The sequence below is a fragment of the Chiloscyllium plagiosum genome, chromosome 2, assembly GCF_004010195.1.
Source record: "Chiloscyllium plagiosum isolate BGI_BamShark_2017 chromosome 2, ASM401019v2, whole genome shotgun sequence".
Taxonomy (NCBI): domain Eukaryota; kingdom Metazoa; phylum Chordata; class Chondrichthyes; order Orectolobiformes; family Hemiscylliidae; genus Chiloscyllium; species Chiloscyllium plagiosum.
In genome coordinates this window covers 5032942-5053280 of record NC_057711.1, presented here as the reverse complement: position 1 = coordinate 5053280, position 20339 = coordinate 5032942, and the positions used below count along the sequence as shown (strand labels likewise).

Sequence of the window (20339 nt, the reverse complement as noted above, 5' to 3'; positions counted from 1 at the left end):
AAATGTTGCCCCTTAGGTCTCTTTTATATCTTTCCCCTCTCACCCTAAACCTATGCCCTCTAGTTCTGGACTCTCCAACCTCAGGGAAAAGACTTTGTCTATTTATTCTATCCATGCCCCTCATAATTTTCCATTCAGTATTCTAACAACAGTAGGGTAGAAACTGTTTTGAAACTGGCTGGTACGTATGTTTAGGTTTCTGTACCCTGAGGTTGTAGAAAAACATTGCCAGGGTGGGATGGATCTTTAAGAATGCTGGGGGCCTTTCCTTGACAGGGAGCCTGATAGATGGATTCTATAGATGGGAGGTTGGCCTTTGTGATCGTCCGGGCCGGGTTCACCACTCTCTGTAACTGTCTCCGATCTTGAAAGGTACAGTTGCTATACCAGGTAGTGATACACCCAGACAGAATGCTCTCGATGGCGCGCCTAAAAAAGGTTGGCAAGGGTATTCACCGTCATACCAAATTTCCTCAGCTGCCCGAGGAAGGAGAAAGGTTGCTGGGCCTTTGTAACCAGTGTGTCCACATGAAGAGTCCAAGAAAGCTTGGTGTGGATGACCACTCCCAGGAGCTTCACACTCTCCACTCGTTCCACCTCTGTGCTGTTAACGTGTAGGGGGGCATGAGTAACATCCCTCCAAAACTCAATAATGAGTTCCTTGGTCTTGCCGGCATTGAGAGCTAGGTTGTTCTCAGTGCACCATTTTTCCAGATCTTCCACCTCCCGTCTGTAGTCTGTTTCATCACCATCTGAGATTCGACCGACTATGGTGGTGTCATCAGCAAACTTGTAAATTGCATTAGTCTGGTATTTGGCGATGCAGCCATGGGTATACAGTGAGTACAGCAGGGGGCTCAGTACGCATTCCTGGGGGGATCCAGTGTTGAGTGTTAGTGAGGATGAAATATTGTCCCCAATCTTCATTGATTGTGGCCTTTTATGTCAGGAAACTGAGGATTTACAGAGAGTGGGGCTTAGTCTGAGATCACTAAGTTTAGTAATCAGTCTTGAGGGGATAATCGTGTTGAAGGCTGAACTGTAGTCAATGAGTAGGATTCTTACCTAGCTGTTCTTGGTGTCAAGATGTTCTAGGGAAGAGTGAAGGGCAAGTGATATGGCATCTGACGTGGATCTGTTGGTCCCATAGGCAAATTGGAGTGGGTCAAGAGTAGTGGGGAGGCTGGAGTTGATTAATGCCATGACCAGCCTTTCAGAGCACTTCATGACCACCAAAGTTAGGGCCACTGGGCGGTAGTCATTGAGACATCTGCATGAGCCTTCTTAGGCACAGGGATGATGTTAGCCCTCTTGAGATAGGCAGGGACAGTTGCCTGCTCCAGGGATAGGTTGAAGATGGTAATACTTTTCCATATTAAACACCATTTGCCACCTCTCAGTCCAGTACTGCAGCTTATCTATGTCCTTCCGTAACCTGCAACATCCTTCGGCACTATCCACAACTCCACCAACCTTAGTGTCATCTGCAAATTTAACCCATCCTTCAATGCTCTCATCTAAGTCATTCATAAAAAATGACAAACAGCAGTGGACCCAAAACAGATCCTTGCGGTACACCACTAGTAACTGAACTCCAGGATGAACATTTCCCATCAACCACCATCCTCGGTCTTCTTTCAGCTAGTCAATTTCTGATCCAAACTGCTAAATCACCCTCAATCCCATGCCTCTGCATTTTGTGCAATAGCCTACCGTGAGGAACCTTATCAAATGCCTTAATGAAATCCATATACACCACATCAACTGCTTTACCCTCATTCAACTGTTTTGTCACCTTCTCAAAGAACTCAATAAGGTTTGTGAGGCACAACCTACCCTTCACAAAACCATGTTGACTATCCCTAATCCTTTCTATTATTCCTTTCCAGAAGATAATACATCTTATCTCTTATAATCCTTTCCTACACTTTACCCACAATCGAAGTAATGCTCACTGGTCTATAATTACCAGGGTTGTCTCTACTCCCCTTCTTGAACAAGGGGACAACATTTGCTAGTTTCCAGTCTTCTGGCACTATTCCTGTCGACAATGATGACATAAAGATCAAAGCCAAAGGCTTTGCAATTTCCTCCCTGGCTTCCCAGAGATACCTAGGATAAATCCGATCCAGCCCAGGGGACTTATCGATTTTCACACTTTCAAGAATTGCTCACAACTCCTTCTTGTGAACCTCAATCCCGCCTAGTCTAGTAGCCTGTATCTCATATTCTCCTCGACAACATGGTCTTTTTCCAGTGTGAATACTGTCGAAAAATATTCATTTAGCGCTTCCCCTATCTCCTCGGACTCCAAGCACAACTTCCCACTACTGTCCTTAATTTGCCCTAATCTTACTCTCATCATTCTTTTATTCCTGATATAACTTTAGAAAGCTTCAGGTTTATCTTTGATCCTCTCTGCCAATGACTTCTCATGTCCCCTCTTTCTCTTCTCAGTTTTCTCTTTTGGTCTTTCCTGGTGTGCTTGTAACTCTCAGTCGCCTGAACTGAGCCTTCACGTCTCATCCTAACATAAGCCTGCTTCTTCCTCTTGACAAGAAATTCAACTTCTTTAGTAAACCATGGCTCCCTCACTTGACCACTTCGTCCCTGCCTGACAGGTACTTACTTATCAAGGACACACAGTAGCTGGTTCTTGAATAAGTTCCACATGTCAATCGTACCCATCTCCTACAGTTTCACTCCCCATCCTATGCATCCTAAATCTTGCCTAATCGCATCATAATTATCTTTTCCCCCCCAATAACTCATGCCCTATGTTATACCTATCCCTTTCAGTCACTAAAATAAACATAACTGAATTGTGGTCACTATCACCGAAGTGCTCAGTTACCTCCAAATCTAACATCTGGCTGGATTCATTACCCAGTACCAAATCCAATGTGGCCTCGCCCCTTGTTGGCCTGTCTACATACTGCGTCAGAAAAAGCTCCTGCACACATTGGACAAATACTGACCCATCTAAAGTATTCGAACTATAGCATTTCCAGTTAATATTTGGAAAGTTAAAGCCCCCATAACAACTACCCTGCTACTCTTGCTCCTATCCAGAATCATCTTTGCTATCCTTTCCTCTACATCTCTGGAACTATTCGGAGGCCTATAGAAAACTCCCAACAGGGTGATCTCTTGCTGTCTGTTTCTAACCTCAGCCCATACTACCTCAATAGATGAATCCTCAAACGTCCTTTCTGCCACCGATATACTGTCCTTAACCAACAATGCCACACCTCCCCCTCTTCTACCATCTTCTCTGTTCTTACTGAAACATCTATATCCTAGAACCTGCAACAATCATTCCTGTCCCTGCTCTATCCATGTCTCCGAAATGACCACAACGTCAATGTCCCAGGTACCAATCCATGCTGCAAGTTCACCCACCTTATTCCAGATGCTCCTGGCATTGACGTAGACACACTTCAAACCACCTTCCTGCCTGCCGGTACACGCTTGCGACCTTGACGCCATATTTCTAACCTCACTCTTCTCAACCACCTGGACACTGGAAATATAATTCAGGATCCCATCCTGCTGCTGAGTTAATTTAAACCCTTAGAAGAGCATTGGCAAAAATCCCCCCAAGGATATAGTACCCTTGTTGTTCAGGTACAGACCATCCTGTTTGCAGAGGTACCACCTACCCCAGAATGAATCCCAATTATCTAGGAATCCGAAACCATCCCTCCTGCACCATCCCTGTAGCCATGTGCTCAACTCCTGTGTTTCCTTGATCCTCACCTCGCTAGCATGTGGCACAGGTAACAAACCAGAGATAACAACTCTGTTTGTTCTAGCACTAAGCTTCCACCCTAGCTCCCTGAAATTCTGCCTTAAATCTCCTATCCCTTTTCCTATCTATGTCGTTGATGCCTATGTGGACCCCGACTTGGGGCTGCTCCCCCTCCCCCTCAAGGATCCCGAAAACACGATCTGAGACATCATGACCTCTGGCACCTGGGAGGCAATACACCCATCATGAGTCCCTCTGTTCCCACAGAACCTCCTATCTGTCCCCCTGACTACGGAGTTCCCAATGACTAATGCTCTGCTCATCTCCCCTTTTTCCTTCTGAGCAACAGGGACAGGCTCTGTGCCAGAGACCTGTACCTCATGGCATAACCCTGGTAAGTCCCTCCCCCCCCCCCAAAATAATCCAAAATGGTATACTTGTTATTGAGGGGAACGGCCACAGGGGATCCCTGCACTGCCTGCCGGTTCCCTTTCTGTCCCCTGACTGTAACCCATCTACCTTCCTCTTGTACCTGAGGTGTGACCACTTCCCTGTAACTCCCCTCAATAAACCCCTCCATCTCCTGAATGATCCATTTGATAAGGCTCCCCATCGTAGGCTCATTCAGAAAGTAAGGAGGCATGGGATACAGGGAAATTTGGCTGTCTGGATACAGAATTGGCTGGCCCATAGAAGTCAGAGGATGGTAGTAGATGGAAAGTATTTAGCCTGGAGCTTGGTGACCAGTGGTGTACTGCAGGGATCTGTTCTGGGACCTCTGCTCTTTGAGATTTTTATAAATAACTTGGATGAGGAAGTGGAAGGGTGAAAGTAAGTTTTCCAATGACACGAAGGTTGGTGGAGTTGTGGATAACATGGAAGGCTGTTGTAGATTTCAACGGGACATTGACAGGATACAGAGTTAGGCTGAGAAGTGGCAGATGGAGTTCAACATGGAAAAATGTGCAGTTATTCATTTTGGAAGGTCAAATTTGAATCCAGATTACAGCGTTAAAAGCAGGATTCTTGGCAGTGTGGAGGAACAGAGAGATCTTGGGGTCCACACCCATAGATTCTTCTAAGTTGCCACACAAGTCTGGTCGGCATGGACAAGTTGGACCGAAGGATCTATTACCGTGCTATACGTCTCTATGATTCTATGACTCTAAGGGTTATTAAGGAGGTGTATGATGTGTTGGCTTTAATGAGTAGGAAGATTGAATAATAGCGCCACTAGGTTATGCTGCATATCTTTAGAGCCCTGGTTAGACCACACTTGGAATATTGTGTTCAGTTCTAGTCGCCTCATTATAGGAAGGATGTGGAAGTTTTAGAGAGGGTGCAGAGGAGATTTACCAGGATGCTGCCTGGACTGGAGGGCATGTCTTATGAAGAAAGGTTGAGGGAGTGAGGGAGTGAGGAAGGATGAGAGGTGACTTGATAGAGATGTACAAGATGATGAGAGACAGAGATAGAGTGGATAGACAGAGACATTTTCCCAGAGTGGAGATGTCTACCACAAGGGGGCATAATATAAGGTGATTGAAGGAAGGTTATGGGGAGATGTCAGAGGTAGGTACTTTACACAGAGAGGGGTGGTTGCATGGAATTCACTGCCAACAATGGGAGTACAGTCAGATGCATGAGGGACTTTTAAGCGACTCTTGGATAGGCACATAGATGATAGTAAAATGTAGAGTCTGTAGGTTAGTTTGAACTTCGAGTAGGATAAAAGGTTGGCACAACATTGAGAGCTGTAGGACCTGTACTGTTCTATATTCTATGCAATCCAGGTACAATTTCACAAGTACTCTCCATAGTTATAGCCAGTCTTTGCCACCTTTACACCTTGCTCTTCTTGCAGCCATTCTGGAATAGGATTCGAATAGCTAGGTGATTGTTTTTGACCAGCACAGATTCAGAGGGCCAAAGGGACTTTGTCTGTGCTGTAGATATTTGACGAATCCTCAATTTCCTGGTGAAAATCAACCATGATCTTGTTGAATGTCAGGGCAGGTTTGAGTGGCAGGATGGTCTACTCCTTCAGTTTTGTTCTCCTGTTATGTATTTCTGACATTATGATAGAGGGAGGTCATTGATGAAGCAGCTGAAGATGGTTGGGCCAAAGACACTACCCTGAGGAATTTCTGCAAAGGTGTCCTGAAGCTGAGGTGACTGACCTCCAACAACTACAACCATCTTCCTCTGTGCCAGGTATGACTCTAACTAGCGGAGAGTTTGCCCCTGATACCCATTGAATCCAGTTTTCCTTGGGGATCCTTGATGCCACACTCGGTCGAATGCAACCTTGATGTCAAGAGCTGTCACTCTTCCCCATCCCTCCCCCCCCCCCCCTGGAATTCAGCTCTTTTGTCCATGTTTGAACCAAGGCTGGAATGTAGTCAGGAGCTGAGTGGCCCTGGCAGAATCCAAACTGGGGGTCACTGAGCAGGTTATTGCTGAGCAGGTGCTGCTTGATAGCACTGTTGATGACACCTTCCATCATGTTACTGATAATCGAGAGTAGACTGATGGGGTGGTAATTGGCCAGGTTGGATTTGTCCTGCTTTTTGTTGACAGGACATACTTTTAGTAAACTTTCCATGTTGACGTGTTGATCCATGTAACTGTCCTGGAACAGTTTAGCCAAGGGAGTGGCAAGTTCTGGAGCACAAGTCTTCAATACTATTGCCGGAATGTTGTCAGTGACCATAGTATTTTCAGTATTCACAGTCTCCAATCATGTTTCGATGTCACATGGAGTGAATCAAATTGGCTGAAGACTGGGAATTACTGGAAGAAACTGAGATAGATCATCCACTTGGCACTTTTGTCTGAAGATTGTCATAAATGCTTCAGCCTTATCTTTGCATTATGTGGTAGGCCCTTCCATCACCGAGGATGGGGATATATCTAATATCTGTTGTTATTCTACAACTCGCCATCACTGTCTGAACAATCCTGAGTATCCTTAGTATTATACCAACAACCAATTTAAAATGATCAGTTGGGCTCACAATCTGACTCTCATGCTCGCTGGAAGCTGGATTCTTCAGGAAACAGGGATTCATCCAGAGTATGCATCTGTCAATTTGACACACAGTGTTCCCCATGGCACCAATCAGAGACCATATGTCAACCAATCAGGATCCCATTTCTCATGTAGTGGAAATTGTTGTTTGCTTTGAAATTTGGCTTTCTTGTTCTGTCCTGGTGAGTGCAGATGAAATGATTGGTCAGCACAGCTCCTTCTACAGTGTTCTCCTTCCTTTCTCTCCTTTCCTTGAGTTCCCCTGCCTCAGTACCTACATAATCTCTCACATCTCTAATTTTATGAGCCCTGATGATGATCAGCCTAAAATGTCATTGACGTTCCTATCATTCTCAAGTTCCAGCTGCTGCTGGGTGGTTGCAGTACTCCTGGTGTTAGTGCTACTGTTGCATTTGGAAAAGCCACTCCTGAAATAGTGACCAACTCAATTTCCAGGTTTCTGCTTGTCTTGTTTACATGGCTGTCAGAAGACTGAACTGGAAAGACAAACACAAAGGGCAAACAGTGTCCAAACTCAGTATAAATATCTGAACAAAGCAACCAAAGTAGCCGGCTCTTCTACTGTTCAGTTCTTTGAGAACACAATGTGGGAGATTCTCAAGCTGCAAATCAATGTATTAACAATTTGCACTCTCTAAAAGGAGGCTGTTAAATTGGGTGGTCAGTTTTCCAGCAAGCTTCCCATCTCTTCTCATTACAGCTAATCTGTGTTGTGAGCTGTGTCTAAGTTAGTAGCACATTCAGCTCTGATCAGGCAGTTTTAAGTTCCAGTCCCACAAGTTTGAGCAGAGACATCAAGGCTGATATCCTGGTCCGGTGCTGAAGGAGTGGACCATGCCGATTGTTTCACTGAGGTTCCATCTGCCCTTTTGGGAGATTATTTCAAGGAAGTGTTGGTCAATTCTCCCAGTAAGGCATTCAGTGTTAAGGAAGAGAGGGTTCTGGCTATGAACAGGATGACATTTTTGCTGATGAGATGCATTGCTGAAGGGTTTTTTGGTGCAGTTTGGAAAGTGAAATTAAAGCCTGAATCAGGTCTGAGATCTTATTGAATGGCAGAGCAGGCTTGAGGGACTGAATGACCTACCTCTTACATTCTGATGATGTTAGGATGATTAAAGCCCTTGGTGCTTTCAATGCTATCATTGATTCTATCTGCCAGTTCACAATCGCCTGCCTTCCCTCCTATTACACTACATCACTGATGAGAGAGCCTTATCCCTTCATGTCATTGACATTTTCATGTACTGTATTGAGTGGCCGATAAAACATTGTCAGGTGTGGGACCAAGGAGGGATATTGAAGAAGAGAATTGAGTTCAATACTCACATACTATTACACTGCAGGCTTGATGCTGTGACAGAATTCCACCATCCTCCATGATTTCTGAACTGGAAGCAGAACCCATCCCAACCCTAGGGCTATAGGGAGAATGCGGGTAAGTGGAGTTGAAATGCCCATCAGCCATGATTGAATGGCGGAGTGGACTCGATGGGCCAAATGGCCTTACTTCCACTCCTATGTCTTATGGTCTTATGGTCTCACCCTTGAGCCCAAAGAAGCTTTCATTTGTGGCAACTCCCTTATATCCACAAGCGGTAATTTCAGGGCAAAGTCTAATGTTTTATTCATTCACAAGATGAGGGCATCGCTGGAATAGCCAATATTGTGGAGTGGTGCTGGTGTAGTGGTAACGTCACTAGATCTCTAAGACCCAGGCTGACATGCTGGTGACAGGAGTTTAATACCCATCATCCAGCCTCTTTATAGATAATAATCACTGATAATAAGTGATTGGATCAGTATATCAGTAAGGGATGATCTCAGATCAGAAGGACAAAATGTGGAATCTGTTTGTGTGGAACAAAGAAATTGTAAAGGCTGGAGTTGTTTGTAGGCCACCAAATAGAAGTGGTTGTATGGGCCATGGTATAAATCAGGAGATGAGAGAAGCTTGAAGCATGAGCTACAGTTATCATGGGTAACTTTAATCTGCAAATAGATTGGGTAAACCAACTGAGCGCTACAGCTGTGGAAGATTAGTTTCTGCGATATACTGAAGGTGTTTTCTGAAGTAGCATGTTGAAGAGCCAAATAGAAAAAAGCCAATTTCAGACCTAGTGTTAATCAATGAGAAAGGGCTAATTCATAATCATGCTGTTAGACAAGGCCCCTCATGGCAGGCTGGTGAGTTGGCAAGTTGGATACAAAATTGGCTTGATCATAGAAGAGGTAGTTGAGGAGGGGCATTTTTTCTGACTGAAGGTCTGTGACCAGTCGTGTACTACAATGATCAGTGGTGGGATCTATGGTGTTTGTAATATATATAAACGATCTGAATGAAAATGTAGGTTGTCTGATTTGTAAGTTTGCAGATGACATGAAAATTGGTAGGGTCTTGGGTATGAGGAAGGTTGTCAAAAGATAAAGCAAGATATAGATCAGTTGGAACGTTGACAGAGAAATGGCAGCTGGAGTTTAATCCGGACATGTGTGAGGTGATGCATTTTGAGAAATCAAGTGCAACAGGAAAGTATACAGTAAATGGCAGGATCCTTAGGAGCATTGATACAGACAGATGTTGTAGTGCAAGTCTTTAGCTCCCTGAAAGTGGCAACACAAGTGGATAGGTGATAAAGAAGGATACGGCCTTCATTGTTTGGGCATTGAGTATAAAAGATAGCAAGTCATGTTGCAGCTATATAAACCTGAGTTAGGCCAGTATTTGAAGTATTGTGTGCAGTTCTGGTCACCACATTGTAGGAAGGATGTGGAGGCTTTGGAGAGGGTGCAGAAGAGGTTCACCAGATTGTTGCCTGAATAGGGGTGTGTTAGCGATAAAGAGAGGTCAGACAAATGTGGATTGGTTTGGAAGTGTGTATGTTTCTGAGGGGCATGGATAGGGTGAATAGTCAGTCTTTTTCCCAGGGTGGAAACGTCAAATACTAAATAGCACAAGTTTAAGGTGAGAAGTAAAAAGTTTAAAGGAGATGTGCAAGGCAAGGTTTTTAAACAGAGGCTGATAGATGCCTGGAATTTACTGCCAGGGAGGTGGAAGAAGCAAATATAATATTAGTGTTTAAAAGACTTTTAGACAGACACAGAAAGAGAGGAATATGGACCATGTGTGGGCAGATGGGATTAGTTAGCATGGCATCATGTTCGGCACAGACATGAGGGCTGAAGGGCCTGTTAATGCGCTATACTGTTCTATGTTGTAGAAGAACATTTAGGGATGAGTGATCATAATATTTATTCAAATCTTACATTTGAAATAGTTCAACCTGAAGCCAAGGCATAAATTTGATCAAATGAAATTATGAGGATATGAAGGGAAAATTGGCTGAAGTCGTTTGGGACAATACGCTAAAAGGTATGATGGTACAAAGACATTGAATACACTTTAAAGTGCTACTACAAGATTTACAGTAGCTGTGTATTCCTTCAAGGTACAAAAATCCAAAGAAATGTCAATTGGAGTTTAGAAACAAGAGATTGGAGGTCACACTGCTGGGAGTGTTTTTATACGCCTCCGCAGAGTTCAAGGGATGTGGAGGAGGGAATCGGTAAAACAATTCTGGGCAGGAGTGAAAGGAACAGGGTGGCCATTATGGGGGACTTTAACTTCCCCAACATTGACTGGAAACGCTATAACTTTAGTACGTCGGAACGATCAGTTTTTGTCCAATGTGTACAGGAGGGTTTTCTGATACAGTATGTCAAAGGGCCGACAAGAGGCGAGGCCACACCGGATCTGATGCTTGGTAATGAACCATGCTAGGTCTTGCTTCAGTGTAGGTGAGCACTTTGGAGAGAGTGACCATATTTCTGTTACATTTAGTTTAGCGATGGAAAGGGATAGGTACATGCCACAGGTCAAAAGTTATCGATGGGGGAAGGACTTTTATAATGCAATTAGGCAAGACTTAGGATGCAAAGAATGGGGTAGTAAAATGCAGGGGATGGGGACAATGGAAATGTGGAGCTGGTTTAAGGAACAGATATTGCATGTCCTTGATAGGGCGGAAGTGATAAGCTAAGGGAACTGTGGTTTACTAAAGAAATTGCATCTCTTGTTAAGCGGAAGAGGGAGGCTTATGTGACTTTGAGACGAGATGGCTCAGATAAGGCGATGGATAGTTACAGATTAGCAAGGAAGGATTTAAGGAGAGAGTTAAGAAGATCAAGGAGGAGACATGAGCAATCTTTAACAGGTACAATAAAGGACACCCTAAAGCCATCTATAGGTATGTGAGGAATAAAAGGATGACGAGGGTAGGAATAGGGCCAGTCAAAGACAGAGTGGGAAATTGTGTGGACCCTGTAGAGATTGGAGAGGTGCTAAAGGAATATTTCTCATCTGTTTTCACTCAGGAAAAGGAAAATACTGCAGTAGAGAAGAATGAGATACAGGCTATTAGACTAGAAAGGATCGAGGTTAGTAAGGAAGAGGTGTTATCAATTCTAGAAGGAGTGAAACTAGAAACTATGAGCGGCACGGTGGCACAGTGGCACAGTGGTTAGCACTGCTGCCTCACAGCGCCGGAGACCCGGGTTCAATTCCCACCTCAGGCGACTGACTGTGTGGAGTTTGCACATTGTCCCCGTGTCTGTCTGGGTTTCCTCCGGGTGCTTCGGTTTCCTCCCACAGTCCAAAGATGTGCAGGTCAGGTGAATTGGCCAGGCTAAATTGCCCGTAGTGTTATGTAAGGGGTAAATGTAGAGGTATGGGTGGGTTGCACTTCGGCGGGTCGGTGTGGACTTGTTGGGCTGAAGGGCCTGTTTCCACGCTGTAATGTAATCTAATCTAATAAGTCCCCTGGGCCGGATGGGATTTATCGGAGGATTCTCTGGGAAGCTAGGGAGGAGATGGCGGAGCCTTTGGCCTTGATCTTTGAGTCGTCATTGATTACAGGTTTAGTACCTGAGGACTGGAGGATTACAAATGTTGTGCCCTTGTTCAAGAAGGGCAGTAGAGATGATCCAGGTAATTATAGACCAGTGAGCCTTACGTCTGTTGTAGAAAACGTTTTGGAAAGAATTATAAGAGATAGGATTTATAATCATCAAACAAGCAATAATTTGATTTCAGATTGTCAACATGGTTTTGTCAAGGGCAGGTCATATCTCACAAATCACATTGATTTTTTTGAGTAGGTGACCAAGCATGTCGATGAGGGCAGATGATGTGGTGTTAATGGACTTCAGTAAAGCCTTTGATAAGGTTCCACATGGTAGGCTGTTGGAGAAAATGCAGAAGCTTTGGATTGAGGGTGATTTAGCAGTTTGGATTAGAAACTGGCTTTCTGTAAGTAGGCAGCGAGTGGTGGTTGATGGAGAATATTCAGCCTGGAGTCTGGTTACAAGTAGTGTGCCACAAGGATCTGTTTTGGGACCACTGCTGTTTGTCAGTTTTATAAATGACTTGGACACAGGCATAGGTGGATGGGTTAGTAAGTTTGCAGATGACATTAAAGTCGGTGGAGTGGTAGACAGTGTGGAAGAATGTTACAGGTTGCAGGGGGACTTGGTTAAACTGCAGAATTGAGCTGACAGGTGGCAAATGGAGTTCAATGCAGATAAATGTGAGGTGATGCACTTTGGGAGGAATAACAGGATGGCAGAATACTGGGTCAATGGAAAGATTATCGGTGGTGTGGATGTGCAGAGGGATCCTGGAGACCATGTACACAGATCCCTGAAAGTTGCCACCAGGCTGTTAAGAAGGCATACGGTGTATTAACTTTTATTGGTAGAGGGATTGAGTTCCGGAATGTAATGTCATGCTGCAACTGTACAAAATGCTAGTGCAGCCTCACTGGGAATATTGTGTACAGTTCTGGTCACCCCCTTAAAGGAAGGATGTACAAGCATTGGAAAAGGTGCAGAGGAGATTTATCAGGATGTTGCCTAGTCTGTAGGGAAGGTCTTATGAAGAAAAACTGAGAGAATCCAAGATGGAGGACAGGAAAAGTTTCTGCTGTAACAAGCTGCTCCTTTTTTTGAGGTATTTTAGGTGTTGGAGGTGATTTCTTTGAATTCCAGAAGCAGCAATTACTGTTTTATATGCTGTTGCATTGTTTTTGAACTTTGGAGTAAAACGTTTCTGGTATTGAGACTGGCTCTCATGCAATGAAGGGTACGTCGGCTTCCAAGAGATCAATTGTGTTAGGGGACTCCCCAGTCCGAGGTACAGACAGACATTTCTGTGGCCAGCAGTAAAAAATCAGAATGGTGTGTTGCTTCTCTGGTGCCACAATCAAGAATGTCTCAGAGAGGGTGCAGAATGTTCTCAAGGGGGAGAGGGGCCAGAAGGAGGTCATTGTACACATTGGAACCAACAACATAGGAAGGGAAAAGGATGAGATTCTGAAAGGAGATGACAGAGAGTTAAGCAGGAACTTAAAAATGAGGTCCTCGAGAGTAGTAAAAACTGGATTACTTCCAGTGCTACGAGCTAGTGAGGGAAGGATTCGGAGGATAGAACAGATGAATACATGGCTGAGGAGCTGGTGTATGGGAGAAAGATTCACATTTTTGGATCATTGGAAGCTCTTTTGGGATAGAAGTGACCTGTACAAGAAGGATGGATTGTACCTAAATTGGAAGGGGACTAATATACTGGCAGGGAAATTTGCTAGAGCTGCTCGGGAGGATTTAAACTAGTAAGGTGGCGGGGGGGGGGGGGGGGTTGGGACCCAGGGAGATCAATCTGACACTGCTTTGGTTGAGAAGAAAGGTCAGTCAAATATTCATGGCAGGCAGGAACAAAGCAGAGAAATTGGTAGGATTGTTAAATTAAACTGCGTTTATTTCAATGCAAGAGGCTTAACAGGGAAGTCAGATGAACTCAGAGCATGGTTAGGAACATGGGACTGGGATATCATAACAATTACAGAAACATGGCTCAGGGATGGGCAGGACTGGCAGCTTAATGTTCCAGGATACAAATGCTACAGGAAGGATAGAAAGGGAGGTAAGAGAGGAGGGGGAGTGGCGTTTTTGATAAGGGATAGCATTACAGCTGTGCTGAGGGAGGATATTCCTGAAAATACATCCAGGGAAGTTATTTGGGTGGAACTGAGAAATAAGAAAGAGATGACCACCTTCATGGGATTGTATTATAGACCTCCCCAATAGTCAGAGGGAAATTGAGAAACAAATTTGTAAGGAGATCTCAGCTATCTGTAAGGGTGGTTATGGTAGGGGATTTTAACTTTTCAAACATCGACTTGGACTGCCATTGTGTTAAGGGTTTAGATGGAGAGGAATTTGTTAAGTGCGTACAAGAAAATTTTCTGATTCAATATGTGGATGTACCTACTGGAGAAGGTGCAAAACTTGACCTACTCTTGGGAAATAAGGCAGGGCAGGTGACTAAGGTGTCAGTGGGGGAGCACTTTGGGGCCAGTGACCATAATTCTATTAATTTTAAAATAGTGATGGAAAGGATAGACCAGATCTAAAAGTTGAAATTCTAAATTGGAGAAAGGCCAATTTTGATGGTATTACTCCCTGGTGGTCCAGTGGTTTGGATTCAGTGCTCTTACTGCCACAGCCTGGGTTCGATTCCCGGTCAGGGAAATAACTTTTGAAAACTGGAGGTTGGCTAATGTGGTGCCACTGTTTAAGAAAGGTGGTAAGGACAAGCCACGGAATTATAGACCAGTGAGCCTGACCTCGGTGGTGGGCAAGTTGCTGGAGGGAATCCTTATGGACAGGATGTACTTGTATTTGGAAAGGCAAGGACTGATTAGGGATAGTCAACATGGCTTTGTGCGTGGGAAATCATGTCTCACAAATTTGATTGAGTTTTTTGAAGAAGCAACAAAGAGGATTGATGAGGGCAGAGCTGTAGATGTGATCTACATGGACTTCAGTAAGGTGTTCGACAATGTTCCCCATTTGTGCGAAGATTTGTAGCTCGGGTGCTCGTTGCTGTGGTTCTGTTCGCCGAGCTAGAAGTTTTTGTTGCAAACGTTGACAACCGGAAGCGGCAGGGACAGACCACTATAAACACCGGAGAAAACATCAAAGAAGCACTTCGCAGGAGGCTCCCAAGCACTGATGATGTCGCCTAGCCAGGGGACGAAACGTTTGCAACAAAAACTTCCAGCTCGGCGAACAGAACCACAGCAATGTTCCCCATGGGAGACTGGTGAGCAAGGTTAGATCTCATGGAATACAAGGAGAAATAGCAATTTGGATACAGAACTGGCTCAAAGGTAGTAGAAAGAGGGTGGTGGTGGAGAGCAGTTTTTCAGACTGAACCAAGGCTGAACAGGCTGGGGCTGTTTTCACTGGAGCGTCGGAGGTTGAGGGGTGACCTTACAGAGGTTTGCAAAATTATGAGGGGCAAAGTCTTTTAAGAGACAACTTTTGCACACAGAGAGTGGTAGGTGTATGGGGAGGCTGGGGCTGTTTTCACTGGAGCGTCGGAGGTTGAGGGGTGACCTTACAGAGGTTTGCAAAATTATGAGGGGCATGGATAGGGTAAACAGACAAAGTCTTTTCCCTGTTAGCCCTTAAGGGGCAACTTTTGCACACAGAGAGTGGTAGGTGTATGGGGAATGAGCTGCCAGAGGAAGTGGTGGAGGTACGATTGCAACATTTAAGAGGCATTTGGATGGGTATATGAATAGGAAGGGTTTGGAGGGATATGGGCCGGGTGCTGGCAGGTGGGACTAGATTGGGTTGAGATAACTGGTCGGCATGGATGGGTTGGAACCGAAGGGTCTGTTTCCATGCTGTACATCTCTATGAACTTTCAAAAGCTGATTGGGGGAAGATGTTTGCAGGTAAAAGGATGACTGGAAAATGGGAAGTCTTCAGAAATGAGATAACGAGAGTCCAGAGACATTATGTTCCTATTAGGGTGAAAGGAAAAGCTGGTAGGTATAGGGAATGCTGGATGACTAAAGAAATTGAGGGTTTGGTTAAGAAAAAGGAAGCATATGTCAGGTATAGACAGGATAGATCGAGTGAATCCTTAGAAGAGTATAAAGGCAGTAGGAGTGTACTTAATAGGGAAATCAGGAGGGCAAAAAGGGGACATGAGATAGTGTTGGCAAATAGAGTTAAGGAGAATCCAAAGGGTTTTTACAAATACATTAAGTACAAAAGAGAAACTAGGGAGAGAATAGGGCCCCTCAAAGATCAACAAGACAGCCTTTGTGTGGAGCCGCAGGATATGGGGGGGATACTAAACGAGAATTTTGCATCAGTATTTACTGTGGAGAAGGACATGGAAGATATAGACTGTTGGGAAATAGATGGTGACATCTTGAAAAATGTCCATATGCCAGAGGAGGAAGTGCTGGGTGTCTTGAAAAGCATAAAAGTGGATAAAACCCCAGGACCTGATCAGGTGTACCCTAGAACTCTGTGGGAAGTTAGGAAAGTGATTGCTGGGCCACTTGCTGAGATATTTGTATCATCGATAGTTAGAGGTGAGGTGCTGGAAGACTGGAGGTTGGCAAACGTGGTGCCACTGTTTAAGAAAGTGGTAAAGACAAGCCAGGGAATGATAGACCAGTGAGCCTGACCTCGGTGGTGGGCAAGTTGTTGGAGGGAATCCTGAGGGACAGGATGTACATGTATTTGGAAAGGCAAGGACTGATTAGGGATAGTCAACATGGCTTTGTGCATGGGAAATCATGTCTCACAAACTTGGTTGAGTTTTTTGAAGAAGTAACGAAGAGGATTGATGAAGGCAGAGTGGTAGTTGTGATTTATATGGACTTCAGTAAGGGGTTCGACAGGATTCCCCAATGGGAGACTGGTTAGCAAGGTTAGATCTCAAGGAATACAGGGAGAACTAGCCATTGGGTAGGAGACACAGGGTGGTGGTGGAGGGTTGTTTTTCAGATGGGTGGCATGTGACCAGTGGAGTGCCACAAGGATCGGTGCTGAGTCCTTTATTTTTTGTCATTTATATAAATGATTTGGATGCGAGCATGAGAGGTACAGTTAGTAAGTTTGCAGATGACACCAAAATTGGAGGTGTAGTGGACAGCGAAGAAGGTTAAAAATATATTGCTGGAAAAGCGCAGCAGGTCACGCAGCATCAAAGGAACAGGAGATTCTCCTGTTCCTTTGATGCTACCTGACCTGCTGCGCTTTTTCAGCAACACATTTTTCAGCTCTGATCTCCAGCATCTGCAGCCCTCACTTCCTCCTAGCGAAGAAGGTTACCTCAGATCACAACAGGGTCTTGACCAGATGGGCCAATGGGCTGAGAAGGAGCAGATGGAGTTTAATTTAGATAAATGCAAGGTGCTGCATTTTGGGAAAGCAAATCTTAGTAGGACTTATACACTTGATGGTAAGGTCCAAGGGAGTGTTGCTGAACAAAGAGACCTTGGAGTGTAGCTTAATAACTCCTTGAAGAGGAGTTGCAGGTAGTTAGGATAGTGAAGAAGGCGTTTGGTATGCTTTCCTTTATTGGTCAGTGTATTGAGTACAGGAGTTGGGAGGTCATGTTGTGACTGTACAGGACATTGGGTAGGCCACTGTTGGAATATTGCGTGCAATTCTGGTCTCCTTCCTATAGGAAAGATGTTGTGAAACTTGAAAGAGTTCAGAAAGAATTTACAGGGATGTTGCCAGGGTTGGAGGAATTGAGCTATAGGGAGAGGTTGAACAGGCTAGGGCTGTTTTCCCTGGAGAATTGGAGGCTGTGCGCCGACCTTATAGAGGCTTATAAAATCATGAGGGGAATGGATAGGGTAAATAGACGAGGTCTTTTCCCTGGTGTGGGGGGAATCCAGATCTAGAGGGCATAGATCTAGGGTGAGTGGGGAAAGATATAAAAGAGAGCTAAAGGGCAACTTTTTCATGCAGAGTGTGATATGTGTATGGAATGAGTTGCCAGAGGAAGTGGTGGAGGCTGGTACAATTGCAACATTTAAAAGTCATCTGGCTGGGTATATGAATAGGAAGGGTTTGGAGGGATATGGGCTGGGTGCTGGCAGGTGAGAATAGATTGGGTTGGGATATCTGGTCGGCGTGGACAGGTTGGACTGAAGGGTCTGTTTCCGTGTTGTACATTTCTATGACTCAGTGACTCTATGACTTGGGTCTGTTCTCATTGGAGAGAAGAAGGCTAAGAGGGGATTTGATAGAGACATACAAGATGATCAGAGGATTAGATAGGGTAGACAGTGAGAGTCTTTTTCCTGGGATGATGACGTCAGCTTGTACTAGGGGGCATAGCTACAAAGTGAGGGGTGATAGATTTAAGACAGATGTCAGAGGCAGGTTCTTTCGTCAGAGAGTGGTAAGGGCTTGAAATGCCCTGCCTGCCAATTGGGCAAATTTAAATAATCCTTTGATAAGCACATGGATGATGATGGTGTGGTGTAAGGGGGTGGGCTTAGATTCATTCACAGGTCGGCGCAACATCGAGGGCTCAAGGGCCTGTTCTGTGTTGTCTTGTTCTATGTTCAATCATGGCTAACAAAGGAAGTTAATGATGGTAAGATTAAATGAAAAGGCTTATAAAATTGGCAGAAATTGTCATATATCTCGGAATTAGCAAGAGTTTTGATTACAGCAAAGTAGAAAATGTAAAGAAATGGAAAATGACATCTGAATGTAACCTCACAAAAAAACCATCAACCCGAGTGTAAATCTTACACTGGTATATAGACCTATATGTACTATGCTTTGTTTTTCTCTCTCTGCAGATGCTTCTCTGTATGGGTTTCAGATGTCCAGCATCTGCAGGATTTTACCTTTATTTGAGTAAATAGAAATAAATTGTTTTCCCACTTGTTTAAGAATCAAGAATGAGAGGGCACAGAGAAATTAGTGAAAGAATCACCAGTGAATGCAGAAACGTTTTCTCAGAAAGTGAGTCATTCGGGAGTCTGCAATGCCTTGCCTGTGAGAGTGGAGAAGGGTCTCAAGAGATTTGAAACAGGGGGCAGGGGAAAATTCCTCAGAAAACTGGATGAAGCGGCCTTCCAGATCGTGATGAGGAGACATGGGGTGGGGTGGGAGGGCAGCGTGGCAATGTGATTGAAACATTGGGAGGTGAAGGATGAGCAGTGGGGTTAGGGAAGGATCTGGTTCCACGCTGTCACGTTCACCAAATTTCAGCAACTGGAATGTCTGGCATGAGGTCGATTTCCAATTGTTACTTTAGCCAAACGGAAGGGTAAGTACTGGAGGTACGCGCGGTCCCATGAAACAGTGTTTGTAGTGTTCCTCAGTCAGCACCATTCCTGAGGGCAAGTGCCAGCCCCAGGTGATAGCCAGCTGTCAGGGTCACCCGGAGCCAAGTTAAAGTGTCCTGTTACTGAGACACGAGCTGAGAGCAGGCGTTGCTGTCCTTTTGTTGCAGTAGTCTGTAAATGTGTGAAATGTCAGTCAATCCCATTTGCAGTGACTGTCAGTTCCTGCCCCAAGTTAGGAGGACCATTGTCAAATTCTGAATTGTCCCCTATCCACAAAGAAACAACCTTCAAACTTCTGTTTGCAACTTGTCAGAATTGCGCTGGGAGCACTTTTCCCAACTGTCAGTGGAAGAGGAGGAGCAAAAATAGATCTGGGGAGGAGATGGAGTAGGGAGGAGGAGGGTGAGGGGAGAGGAATGGCGAAGGATAGCGAAAGGGAGGGATAGAGAAAGAGACAGACAGACAGAGAGGGAGGGGCGTTGAGAAGGAGGGAGGGTAAGCCTGGCTGCGGAATGTTGCTGGCTGTACAGTAAAGGCTTGTGCTCCGACACCGTCTCTGACCCATGGACTCAGGGAGAGGTAGGGAGCGGCTCTGGAGAGCAGCCGCACGGAGAGCTCCCTGTGCGGACTGAGAAGCCGGGAGCGCTCCGGGGAGGAGAGGCAGCAAGCGGCCAGCCCAGCCCAGCCCAAGGCACAGGGCAGGTAGGTTCTGCCCTTCTCCATCTCCCACCCCCGGGCCCTGGGACATCGGAGCTGCTGGATTGGCGTGGGGGGTGGGAGCGGGGGCACACTGTTGATCGGGCGGAGGGTCCCCCGAGTCTTTTAAAATGGGTAACATTACAAGTGATCTCGACTATTATTCTGAATTTAAATGCGTGCATTCGGATCTCTGGGTCCTTTCATTTTTCACATCTGTCCTTAATTTCCAAACATTTGTGCCATTTCTGTCGCCATTGCTTCTCAAGAGCATTTGTGTGGTTATAACTTCCGTGGCTTTAAAAAAAATATGCAATTTTCATGGGGTTTTAGAAGAGACAGACCTTAAAGGGCTTGACTGTGTCTCCGTGCCTGGGTTTGTTTCTGTCTCTGAGTGTGTGTGGGAGGTGGTGGTGGTGGGGGAGTGTGTGTCTACGTATCCACTGAAACCTGCCTGTTTCTGGGTAAAATGCATTTGCTGAAGTTGAGCTGATTTCTGTCTTTTGGTTGGGGAGACACTGAGGAGAGGCTAAGATGGGAGAGGGGTCTGGGTGGGTGGAGAGTCAGGGAAGGGAGGAACGAAGGGGAAGTAGAGGTGAGGTATGTATTTGTGGGGAGAGGGGATTTGAGGGGATAGTGAGGACGGGAGAGGTTTGAAGGA

The 20339-nt window shown here is 45.1% G+C and overlaps 1 protein-coding gene and 1 long non-coding RNA gene across 2 annotated transcripts in view; one reads left to right on the top strand and one right to left on the bottom strand.

Annotated features, from left to right (window-relative positions):
• The window catches only part of LOC122556543, a 126331-nt gene that overhangs the window by 52410 nt on the left and 53582 nt on the right, over positions 1-20339 (bottom strand). The gene's annotated exons all lie outside the window — the stretch shown is intronic.
• LOC122556529 (growth hormone receptor-like) overlaps positions 19475-20339 on the top strand; it is a 209908-nt gene continuing 209043 nt past the window's right edge. The window contains exon 1 of the mRNA XM_043703291.1: positions 19475-19684. The gene's annotated coding sequence lies outside the window, so the exon portion shown is untranslated. The remainder of the gene's footprint in view (positions 19685-20339) is intronic.